Source organism: Canis lupus, chromosome 12 (genome assembly GCF_011100685.1).
Source record: "Canis lupus familiaris isolate Mischka breed German Shepherd chromosome 12, alternate assembly UU_Cfam_GSD_1.0, whole genome shotgun sequence".
Classification (NCBI taxonomy): domain Eukaryota; kingdom Metazoa; phylum Chordata; class Mammalia; order Carnivora; family Canidae; genus Canis; species Canis lupus.
Window position 1 is genome coordinate 53,771,357 of NC_049233.1, and position 13,660 is coordinate 53,785,016.

Below are 13,660 nucleotides of genomic sequence, written 5' to 3' on the forward strand. Positions count from 1 at the left end.
TGAGTTTGGAAGTTTTCTTCCCATTTCTATTTTTTGAAACAGCTTCAGAAGAATAAATATTATTTCTTCCTTAAATGTTTGGTAGAATTTCCCTGGGAAATATTTTTTGGGAGATTTTGATGACTGCTTCAATTTCCTTGCTGGTTATGGGTCTGTTCAGATTCTCTGATTCTTCCTGTTTCAGTTTCCAAGAATGTGTCCATTTTTTCCAGACTGACTATTTTGTTGGCATACAGTTGTTTATAATATGTTCTTAAAACTGTTTATATTTCCTTGGTGTCAGCCATAATCTTTCCTCTTTTGTTCATGATTTTATTAAGTTAGGTTTTTTCTCTTTTCTTTTTGAAAGAAAGTCTGGCTAGGGGTTTATTGATTTTATTAATTCTTTCAAAGAACCAGCTTCTAGTTTCATTGATCTGTTCTACTGTTCTTCCGATGTCTATTTCTTTGAGTTCTGTTCTAATCTTTATCATTTCTCTTGCTTAGTTTAGGCTTTATTCGCTGTTCTTTCTCCAGATTCTTTAGGTGTAGGTTAGCTTGTGTAGTTGAGATTTTTCTAATTTTTTGATACAGGCCTCTATTGCAGTGTACTTCCCTCTTAGGACTGCCTTTGCTGTATCCTAAAGGTTTTGAACAGTTGTGTTTTCATTTTCATTAGTTTCCATGAATTTTTTTAAATTATTCTTTAATTCCCCATTTGACCCATTCATTTTTTAGTAGGCTGCTCTTTAACCTCCAACTGTTTGAATTCCTTCCAAATTTCCTCTTTTGATTGAGATCAAGTTTCAAAGCATTGTCTTCTAAAATATGCAGGGAATAATCCCAGTCTTTTGATATTGGTGGAGTTCTGATTTGTAATCCAGTATGTGATCTATTGTACTTGAGAAGAATATGTATTCTGTTGCTTTAGGGTGGAATGCCCTATATATATATCTGAGGTCCATCTGGTCCAGCGTGTCATTCACAACCCTTGTTTCCTTGTTGATCTTCTGCTTAGATGATTGGTCCGTTGCCATAAGTGGGGTGTTTGGCAAAAATTTTTGTGCAATGCTGTTTTCCCTATCATGTAATGTGATATAAATAATGTCTGATTTATTTAGTTATGTTACTTGCAATGGCTGCCTAGTATTTATATGATGGTAACATCCTTTCCTTTTTTAAAAAAATAATCTTCTATTGTTGGATATTTGGAAACCAATATGTGCTTTGTAGAAGTGGACAAAGTTATAAAATAAATAACATCTTCTAATAATAACTTCCTTATTAAAGTCACAAATTATAAGCAGAACTCAAGGATGGATTTTGTAGGGCTTGCCTTCCTTGAATATTTTTTTCACTTCTGATCACCTTTAGTGTAAAATAAAGAAAAATCTAGGATCTGAAGTAAGGTCAATGTGTATGGTGTAATATAGCCTGGGAATGACTAATAGTATTGACATTTATTAATGGTCAACTAAACAAGTGTGTGACCACATATTAAGGGAAAGATGTGATTGAGAGTATAGTAAATAATCACAACATATTTACAATATCTATGATTATAAGTGCTGGCTATAAATAATGTCAAGGAGTTTTTTTTACTTAGTAATCCTATGAGATTCTTCAGTATTCTCCATCCAGAACTCTCTTCTGTAGGAGGTATTGATCCAGAGAAGAGGTGACTGGTAACTTGATGCTACCCTAGCCTTCAATGGGTAAGAAAGCTTTACAATCTTAAAATGAAATATCATTATTTATGGTATTCTAACCCTAACTTGGAAATAAGTGAAGCTTCTTGCTTAGAAGGCATATTCAAACTAGTGCTTTCCAATTTCATGAGGTGTCTTTAATTTTTCTAATAAGTGATAAAATAGGTTGGCAACAAGTGGCATTTATGTAGGATCAAAGAGTAAAATGTAAGTGGCCCAATATTTGAGCTATGACTCTTTTCTATATAAGTTATAGAAGTGTAATCATAATTGTATCTTGGAAGGTAGGAAGGAAGAAAGGTAATAAGGCAGGCAGGCAACTTGACTTATGCATAAATCTGACAAAAATATATGTAGAATCTGTATGCTGAAAACTACAAAACACAGTTGGAAGAACTCAAAGAAGACCTAAATAATTGGAAAAATGTACTGTATCCATGGATTTGAACACTCAACATTAAGCTGTTATTTCTTCTCAGATTGACCGATCCTAGTCAAAACCCTAGCAATAGTTTTTTATAGATAATGATAAGCTGATTTTTAAATTATATGGGGTCAAAACAACCAGAATATATAAATACTTTTGATAAAGTGGAGCAAATTTGACAAATTCACTTTACTTGATTTCAATACCTAATAAAAAGTTAACAGTAATCAAGACAGTATGATATTATTTTATTTTTTAAAGATTTTTTATTTATCTATTCATGAGAGACACAGTGAGAGGCAGAGACATAGGCAGAGGGAGAAGCAATCCCAGGATCCTGGGATCATGACCTGAGCTGAAGGCAGATGCTCAACCACTGAGCCACCCAGGTATCCCAAGATGGTATGATTTTAGTGGAAGGACAGATACATAGATAAAATGAATGGAATAGAGTCCAGACATGGATGCACAGAAAATGACTAGTTTGATTTTGACAAAGATGCCAAGGCAATTCAATAGACAAAAAAAAAAAAAAGCATAATCTTTTCTAGTAATGGTGCTGGAATATTTGAGCTCAATATGCAAAACAAACAAACATTTCAAACCACACTTCACACATCGTATACAGATTAACTCAAAATGGATCATAGACTTAAAGATAGTAGAGGAAAATATAGCAGAAAATCTTTGTAACCCTAGGTCAGATAAAGATTTATTAGATGCAATACTAAAAGCACAATGCATACAACAATAAATTGACGAATTGGATTTCATTAAAATTAAAACTTCTGCTATTTGAAAAAATACTGTAAAGGCAATGAAAATATAAGCTGCAGACTAAAGGAAAATACTGCAAGTCACATACCTCACAGAGTGTTTATATACAGATTATATAAACAACTCTCAAAATTCAATAATAGGAAAGCAACTCAATAAAGAAGATGAGCAGAAGATTTGAACAGATATTTCATCAAAAAAGATATGCAGCAGAAAAGGTGGTTAACATCATTTGTTATTAGAGAAAGGTGATTAAAACAAGATCTCACTGCTCACTTATGTAGTAGCTTAAAACAGCAGACTAACAATACCTCGCATTGACAAAGATGTCCCAAAGTTAAGTTTCAGATATGCTCCTTCTTCATTATGTTATCTAAATAACTAATTTTTCTCATTCTCAGTTTCCACATCTGTAAAAGTTGGCTGCTAATGCCTATCCTGCATATGCTATAGGGCCATTGTGAGAAAAAAATGCAAAACATATAGGAAACACTTTATAAAATAGTAAGTACTTTACTGATGTAATGAAATATTACTATTAGTATACTTTTAGTGGGGTTAAGAGGAAAAATTTAAAAATGCTGAAAACAATGATAACCCATTTGTAAATGAGGTATATTCATATCATTTATTATACAAAATTCTTGAAAAATATAATGGAATAAGAAGCATCATAATCAATAACATGACAATGATATTATACTGACAATTGCTTTTTGATCATAGAATTATTAGCCTATAATATCAAGAAATATTAATAACCAAATTAATGACATAAATATTAATTATGCATGTATAAAATGTATGTGATAGTTAAAGCAAACTGATATATTAATCAATTATTTCAAAGCCCGTCTTCAAAATGGCCTTAATTTTACTAAAAGTATTCATCATATAAATATATTTTCCTTTTTGCTTCTCTGATCATTCACTATAGAGCAGACTGATAATACATTGAGCTATCCTGTTCTGCAAAGAAAAGATAAAAAGAAATAAAATAACAACTCCCAAATCTAAAGAAAAAATTAAAATGTCAACAGTCCCTTGGTGACAGTTTTAAATGAATCTTTAAAAGAAGCTTATTTTGGAAAGCCTTCTGGTCACCCCCAATTACTATGGTTGCCTTGGTTGTGACAGCTGGTGTATAATCTTTGATTACACTGTCATTAAAATGTCTTTTATACCTTTTTTAATGCCATCAACACACCATTTGCTTTTCAAATCACACCCTAAAGTGGGTGGATCATGGGCATTGAGGTATCTATGAAGTTTCTAAGCCTTTTTCACACTTTTTGGAGCTGGTAAATTCATACACAGTATGGGAATCTGATGCTGCTCCAGCTCTGATATACTAAATTTATCCTAGAAATTTTTAACATCTACTTACACTTTTTATCTTTCGTTTCTACCCTCTTTCTCAACAGAAAGTATTAATTTCATTAGAGTTCATCAATGTACCTTGTTGAAAATGCTGATAATGAGGTCAAGACAGAGTGCAACCACCAAGCATATCAATTACAGCTCCACAGGGAAAAACACACTCGCTTCATAGGCTTAGACCACTTCTTTAACCCAATCAGCCAGCTTGAAAATTTGCCCCAATGAATGAGCATGCAGATTTATCTCTGTGGTGTGGACAGGAAACTTAATGAGGAATCAGAGCGTCTCCTTTTTCCTTTTTTTTCCCCTTTCCCTGAATATGTGGTTTAAAAAATCAATTCAAATAATTTTTTGAGTCCCAGTTTCTTTGAAAGTAAAATTTAAAGGATAATTGTTCTTTTTATTTCTTGAAGTTTTTCTAGTCATTAGTAGACATAAATCTTGACAACATATTACAATCTGAAAAGCTCTGAAATGTAATATGTTGCTGCTATTAGTGGTACGTCTACAGATACATTAATCAAAGCAAGTGTCCAATTCCTACTGTGTCAGCAACCTGAGTGCCACAAAAAGAGGAGTGGTTAGATTAGCGGAGGTAGTTCTGTGCCCACTTGTGTATTCAATCTTGAAGCTAAGCAGGAATTCTCATTAAGAAAAAAAGGAGTTTTTTTAAAAAACAGTCTTGAAAGCGTTTTGAAAGAAGGATATTTACTATTCTTCCTTGAAGAAATCTTTTTTTTTTAATTTTTTTTTTTTTATTTAGGATAGTCACAGAGAGAGAGAGAGAGGCAGAGACATAGGCAGAGGGAGAAGCAGGCTCCATGCACCGAGAGCCCGATGTGGGATTCGATCCCGGGTCTGCCAGGATCGCGCCCTGGGCCAAAGGCAGGCGCTAAACCGCTGCGCCACCCAGGGATCCCTCTTTTTTTTTTTTTTTTTAGATTTATTTATTTATTTGAGAGAGAGTGTAAGGGAGCACCAGTGTGTGGTGGGGAGCAGAGGCAGAGAACCTTCAAGCAGACTCCCCACTGAGTGAGGAGCACCATGTGGGGCTCCATCTCATCATCCATGAGATCATGACCTGAGCCAAAACCACTAGTTCAGAATGCAACTGACTGAGCCACCCAGGTGTGCCCTCTTGGAGAAATCTTTAAATAGTTTGAAAGATTGTGGTAAAATCATAAAAATGTCATTTTTAAAAGAGTTCTTCAGATACTTAAAAGACTGAAGTATTATAGAAATGGAGATACAGAAGTTGCTTCAAGATTTCAAGAAGTCTGAAAGAAATATATTTAAAACAACACAGACTAAAGTATCTGGAATTTTAATGTCTTAAATTATTTATGTTTTGCTTTTTGCTTTGTAAATACTACTATTATAATTCTGATTAAAATATTTGATCAGCAGTGTCTTAGAATAATGCAAGCCAAACAAACTTAAAAATAATATATTCAGTTAAGAGATAAAAGTTTTAAATAATAAGGTTCATGTAGAAAAGGAGTTTTTTTTTAAAGGAGAAGGCTAGTAATCTCAGTTTCAAACATTAAAACAATTATCCATCAAGTGTGTTACAATTATATTACTTGAAATGAATCTTCTATTTGCTATATTATTTACTACATTTCTTAGTGTAAGCCCAAATTTTGCTGAAATTTCTAGATTGCCTGAGAGTATGGGAAACTTTTCAATCATCAAGTGCTTATTGCTTTTAAGGTCTACCTTTGTCAATATCTCTGCTATTTCACGTTGTATTTCCTCCATACCTTATCATAAAGCACTCATCCAGTTCCAGGGATTCATTGATGGTGAATTTCTAAAGCATCATGAATTCCTTCATAGAACCTTCACTCTCTATATCAGTTTTTCTGCCAAAATAAATATATCTTAAGATAGGGATAATTTGATGATTTTGAGTTTTCTATTATCTTCAGGGCCAATATAGGAAAAACTATACTTTAAGAAGGAAGTATATTTTAGTACCCCTCAGGATTTTCTTAATTTTTTTGTGTTCAGGGCCTTTTATATGGCTCCATAAGAGATAAATTTCATATTAAAATGCAGATACATATATGTGAATCTGTACATGTTTGCAAGTGTGTGCACATATATATGAGTATATATGATATCTATGTGATATAGATACTATACATCAAATCATGTGGTGTAGATAAATAGATAACTATCCCAATTGCTAAATGATCTGAGGTTATGATTGATGGCACACAGTGAGAAGAAAGCTATTAAATTCTCATATCTTATATTCTAAGAGGATTCATGCCTAGTCTGCTTCTGGGCTGAAGAGAAACTAAACTTTGCCTTTGTGTGCAGGAAACATTGGAGAAAGTGACATTTCTGAGAATATTCTAGGTGGCTAAGTATAAGGTTTATTTTTTTTTCTTGGGAATCGTGTCTCTTAAAGCAAAGGGATATTGTTCCCTGATATTGATATCAAGATTTCTAAAGCCAGCAGGTATACAGGAATAGAGCATACTCAGGGCTTCAATGGACCAAAGTTTAATATGCCTAAGAATGAGCAAATAGTTCTTCCTTCCCAGTTCACTCTTAGAAGTTGGAAATAGGCCTTGACATGAAATTAGTAGCACAGTTGAGGTCACAGTTAGGCAGAGGGAGTATGTCAGCCAAGCAATCTCATGGATAGCACCATATGAATTATTAGTGGAACTGAGAGGTAGCTTAGCCTGTGGAGGTCCTCTGTAAAGAAAAGACTTGGCTGACGTATCTAAGCATGACTGCAAGACACATCTATACTTTCTTCTCGATTCTGCTCCATAACATCATCAACATACTCATTCTATGCCTTCAGAGTGCTTTAGATGGAATGATTAGTTAATTAATATATCAAAATAAGATACTCCAACAGGATTTCCACCAATAAAAATTCTGATTATCTGAGAAATATGGGAATTTAAGGCAGTGTAGTCAGGAAAGGGAGGGAACTGGATTCTTTTTTCAAATTATATGGCAAGCAGTGCCCTCAGCACCGCGCATGTAAAAAATTGCTTAATCTTTACAACAAGCCTATGAAATAATATTACTGTTGCAATTCATTAGATGAGAAAAGTGGTTTTCAGATTGCTGAAATAATTTTTCCAAGATCACAAAGTCAGAAACAAATCAATCTATCCCCCTCAAGTGTTAAAATGCTTTTTGTTATGACATACTTCAGCAAGGAGAATATTTTCATCAGGAGACATTTTTATATATTGAATTTTTCTTCTCTAATCATTCATAAAACGATAATTGCTTTTCAGATGTAGTCTCATGACATCTGTGTATACCTAGATTAGAAATGTGTATATTTAAATGACTTCTAAATTTTAATCATATTCCACTTTAACAAGTTTCTAGATATATGCCTTCTAATATAATTGTGTTTATTTATAAATTCAATAATATTTTAATAAGAGCTAGACAGGCCATATAGTATTCTATATACTTCATAAGTATTGCATTTGATCAGCATGTCACCCATGAAGCAGGTACAATTTTTATCCCTGTTTTATAGGTAAGTCACAGAGAAGCACATTTTCCAAAATGCCTTATTTAGCAGGTAATGAAGGGAGGATTTGGACCTGAATGCTCAGTTTCTAGAAGCACATCTTTGAACACTTTGATATATTATTGCTTCTATATATCCTTCTAAGATAATTGTATAAATCCCACAATAATTGTGTGAATTGCATGCATATTATGCAACATAAACAAAAACAGAAATTTTAAAAGTGATAAAATTGAATATAAATATATTTTTCTAAAATATTTTATATTTTTAAATTACTTTTTCTAAATTCAGATGGATCATTTTATGTACCCGGTTTTGGAAAATACTGATTTGTTTCTAGAAATTGGATCTCTTCTTGACTTTAACAATAATGATGCTATCTTCACATGTATTTTGAGAAGAGGGTTTTATTCCTTTACAATACAAGCAAGAAAGAGAGATAGGAGTTTTATTCCCTCAAAAGGTTTTGTTGACTAGACCCTGAAGATCATATTTTTGAATAAGAAAGAAGAGAACATATGGAAATTAGTAGCTAACTATCAAAAGGACTATACTACAGAAGCAGTAAGCAGAATTTAAACCATCTGTGTATTTATGGAGTATGTCTGTATAATAAACATGCTTTGTAGGAGATCACTTGGGTTTGCAGGAGTGGTTATATCTTCATATTCTGACTGATTAGACAAAAATATCCTCACCTTCTGAAGAAATGCTTTACTATCAGTTGTAGAAACTTTAAAAAAGCATTAAATAAATATGTATCTATGTTAAATGTGCATAAGCATCAGCATCATAGAAACAAAAAAGATTGTTTCATTTAGTTTAAAGAAATTCAGAGTCAAATAGGAATTTTTATATAGTAAATAACTAGATTTTTGTTATTTGTCCAATTTTTGCTCTGGCAAAAAACATGACTTTTAGTTTCATTGCACATTTCCCTCTGAGTTTTCCCAGCCACAAATAGACAGGTAATTCATATGTCTCAGTAGGGGTGTTTTGGAACCTATTTCATACACAATTTCAGAGAGAGAGAGGCAAATGAGATAACCAGGAGAGATCCCAGAAACTAACTCTTCCTAGGCAGAATCTACATTTAAAAAGCATAAAATTATAATAAAAATTAAAAATGCACAAAGTGCAAAGAAGCAATGTTTGTAGTTGGAGAAAAAAAAAACCCAATTTATTCCATCTTTTTTTTTGTAAGAATTCTATTATTTATTACAGATATGACAGGGAATCCTTTTGGTGATAGAATTTTGCTAGTAGGCAAATACCAACATGGAATTGCCAATTTAAATCATTAACCTCAGTCTCAATATCCTTCATCCTGAAAACAGTTTCAACTGAAGTTTCTAGTAAACAGAAGAAAGACTTCAATTTTAAATACGTTGACTCGATATATTAAAAATATTGAAAATCGACTCTTTAAGTCTTGAAAATGTCATACTTTTCTGTCCTTAGAAAAGCCACTTCAATATAGTTTTGGGTATAAGCACGTCACATTTTCTAAAAATAAGTGTTCTTCCATGAATAGGACTATAATTTGTGCATTTTCTAGCATTATTTTTAATGAACTTGGAATTTAAGTGTGCCCAGCACACTTTCACATATGCCAAAACCCACAAACCTTACAATTAAATTATACTTTCCCTGAAAGTTCTCAGAAGTTACCTTCTGGAAAAGAGAGACATACTAAGAAAAGCAAACTCTTAAAAAAAAAAAAAAAAAAGATGTTTTAAATTCGATGTATATTATGATGAATAGTAGATCTAATTTCTTAAGAGGACCCAGGATCTACCCTACCCATTAAATGTGTTCCTATGCTAACTGGTTCTATACCCAAACTGAACTAGATTTGCACATTATCTATATAAATGCCACATTTAACAGCAGCAAAATAATTCTAAAGCCAATATTCCAAAACTTATTTTCTTTCCATATTTTGATTATAAATTACAATAATTTTATTTAATTCAAAAAGATGAACTCGAGAAACTATCCAGCCATATAAAATGTTTCCTTCAGGCAGTCAGTGATAACATATAAATAAGCAAGAATGAATTAGAATTTGATCTGATCTTAGGCCCAAATGGCAGCCAAAGGAAGCATCTTATCTAAAAGTGTTTTTTGGGATCCCTGGGTGGCGCAGTGGTTTGGCGCCTGCCTTTGGCCCGGGGCGCGATCCTGGAGACCTGGGATCGAATCCCACGTCGGGCTCCCGGTGCATGGAGCCTGCTTCTCCCTCTGCCTGTGTCTCTGCCTCTCTCTCTCTCTCTCTCTGTGACTATCATAAATAAATTTTAAAAAATTAAAAAAAAAAAGTGTTTTTTCTTAGAATCTTCTTGGATTATTATACTTCCAAAAAATAAAAGCAACCACAAAATGAAAAAACACACAGATATACACATGTGCACACACACATACACATACATGTATATAATATATAACCTAAATATTTCTTAGAATCTACTCCATAGAAGGTTTTTAAATTAAATATTTTCAAGGATTGCATCCTCTCTCCCAAAGAAGACACATTGTCTTTGAACACTCTGTGTTCCATATATTATTTTACAGACATTATTGACGCATTCAGAGTTGAAATATCCTAACTGGCTTATTTTAGGGAGTAGAGTGTCCATTCTCAATACTCTGACATTATACAGGCAGTGCCTTTAGTAGTACAAAAAGCTTTCTACTTACAAGCTTTGTTGTGTTTCAGAAATGTCTTACATACCTTTGAAATTGCTTTCCTCTTACAGAATCTTAATGCAATGTTACTATAAAAATCCAACAAATGATAAGCTCCATTTAGGTTACCATTATTTATTATATGTCTAATAAGTGAGAGACATATTTTAAAACACTAGAATATTTAATAATTAAAAGCAATGAAATAATTTAGTTATCACAAGATGCCTTACTAAATAACTTCTATATGTGCCTATTCTAATAGCCATTGGTTACAAACATACAGTGATGCATGTTCTAGAGCATAGCCATTCTTGCTCAGTGAGTATTTTCTACTTTGGATCTTAGGAGAAACTATATTTTCTATCTCCAATCTAAACAGATATGTTCTAATTACATATTTTACCCAGCTTTGATTTTTCAAATGTCATATTTTTGTTTCAATCTGGTTACTTGGATTTTAAGTTCCCCAGTTTTACCTCTACATTCACCTTAGTGGAATTGAATTTTAGCACAGCATGTCTATAATAAGATTGCTCATATTTCACTATGGTTAGATCTTCTTTTAGATTGTCTCTTTACCATTTTCTTCTTATTTTATTCTCTTTATCTTATCTTTATTCTCTTAGGCTAGAATAAAAGAGATAGCTACTTTTAACAGGGCCCTCATCCCTATAACAATTTAATCACCCCAAATCAGCATGTTAGCATTTTTCTTGAGGTTTAATTTTGTGCAGTCTTTGGAAAGATATACCACATTGGACAACAGGAGCTGTCTTTTTCCCATAATTCTGGAACCATCCCAACCACAGGGTCTCAGAGCTTGTTGGAGTATCTGGTTGGCTCCACAAGCATAGGGTGTGGGTATGGTAGAGGTTCACAAAATCCCCTGAAGGGTCCCAGTCAGAAAGTGGGATGCTTTGTTCTACAATGTTGTCTATCCTGACAGATCCAAAACACCTGAAAGAAACTTAGAAAATATTGAGGAAGGCACACTAGAACATAAGAGCCTGCTGAAGCCAGGGGCCTAGAAGAGAGGCACAACTTACTAAATTGAAGACTGATAACTCCGATGGAAGGCCATTCCCCTCTTTTTTACCAAGATGCCTTAACAACCTCCTTTCATTCATAATATGGTTGAGTGACTAAATCACAAGTATATAGTAACTTTTCTCTACTTTAATCACTGTCATTAATACTGAATAGTTTTATTTTAACTTGAGTTTTAGCTCTGAACTTCAGGTCAAAGAAGTTTTTCCCCTAAAGCACTTAAATATAATGTGAACAGATGGGAACTGAGCAATTTTAGGCATAGTTAACATCCTTCGTTAAAACTGTCCTGCTTTAATTGACCTTACATCTTCCCCTTCTTTGAAAAATATTCCATGATACTCATTGATGACTTTAAAATTCAATTGTTACCGGGCTGTTTTAGGCAAAATTATGGAATAATAATTAGTAAAGCCACACTATATTGAGTATAATATGTGCCCTGACACTGTACAAGGAGTTTGATATCACATTAATTTTATTTTCACTGTCTTATTTACTCCTTTGATAGCCACCTGCCTTATCAATTAAGTAATTCATTTATTCACCTAACGTCAAGTGCTTCTTATGTGCCATACACTAATCTAGGTCTGGATACACTGCACATACCAAAACAGGAAAAAAATGTCATTCACCTTCACCTACATCAAGACTGTGGGCTCCTTTACTCAAAATTAAAGCCTTCTAAACTAGCCTCCAAAGGCTATTTGACTTCCTAAGTTCAACTCTGTATATGTCTTCCCCCTTTCATACACACCAGATTGCTCTCTTTATCTTGAAGCTTACCTATATTTGGACATTATCCCCTGTCTTGAAAAACCTCTTATCTGATAAATGTACTAGTAAGATGTTATGTCAATGACCCATCTTCCTGGCACCATATATTCATTTCAAACTTGCTCTCCTGGAGATAACTTCACTGCAATTTTTGCTCAGTCTTAAGGAGTGATGACTCTCATGCTAGACTGCAAAGTTCATTTCAATTATGAGACAAAGCAATGTGATGAAAAACTACTGAGGAGATTGTTCTATTCTGCAGATGCCTTAGGTTACCCTCCTACATTATTTAACTCTGAGGTGTAAGCACTAAATCTTTCCTGAGTTACTGACACTTAAGGAAAAGATAGGGCAATTTTCTTACATTTGCATTCTGTTGCCCTTCCCTCCCTATATTTTAAATCAATCATTTATATGCATAATTACAATATATATAATAAATATGTAAATATAAATAAATAAGTTTAAAACTAAATGAATTTTTACAAGTTATATACCTGTGTAGTCATTACCACAATTGAGAAATTTTCGTGAGAAAATTTTAAGAGAGCCTTCTACTCTTAGCCTAATATTATGAAAATATTTTAAAATAACATTTTTTACTAGTGTAACAACTCACATAAAAATTGAAAAACTTGGTAACCTACTAGTAGGTGGATCTTGTTACCAAATATTTGTTAATACTTTGTTTTCCACCAAAATATCTTTACTAATATGTGCTTACTGTCATTTGTTTTTTGTCTGAGTTAGTGCCAGTCATCTTACTTCTGCAAAATGATTATCAGTGTGAAAAAGGAGCTTGAAGATGAGTGTGTTTGGGGGGGGGGTGATCAAGTACATTTCCGTTTACATATGGTAGTAATTATTTCCATAACTTGTTTGTAAGCATTTTATATTTCTCTACTGGACAAAGTTAATACTTGGTTTTACATTGGATTTTGAGCTGTAAAGGAAAAATTATGTATCATTTTAACATAAGAGAATAAGAAGTCTAGCACATTATATATACTCAGCCACTTAAAACTTCATATATATTCTGCAAATGTTGATTTCTAATTACACACAAAATGTAAAAACACCAAGTCTGATTTGATGAATAAAATATTTAAAACCTGAAGGTGACAGGTATCTTTAATGCGAAAAATCCTCATTGATTTGCCTAAGGAGAGTGTCTCTATTCCGATTTGTAGTGTTGGAAGATTTTTTTTTTTTTTCTGCTTTCTGATTGTCTTTTGGACATTTGCTAACTTTCTTTGGAGTATGGATATTTAGTATGTGAAAAATGTAATTTTGTCTTGCTATAGTGTGTGTCTGTGTGTGTGTGTGTATAACTGGGGGAAAAATCTGTGG

At 32.9% G+C, this 13,660-nt stretch overlaps 1 long non-coding RNA gene across 1 annotated transcript; it reads left to right on the forward strand.

The window, feature by feature from the left end:
• Nucleotides 1–425: 425 nt before the first annotated feature.
• LOC119876850 lies at nucleotides 426–13,418 on the forward strand. Its single transcript, XR_005367467.1, has 3 exons — nucleotides 426–437; nucleotides 4,030–4,032; nucleotides 13,224–13,418. It is a non-coding gene; the product is annotated as an uncharacterized LOC119876850 (long non-coding RNA).
• Nucleotides 13,419–13,660: the final 242 nt, after the last annotated feature.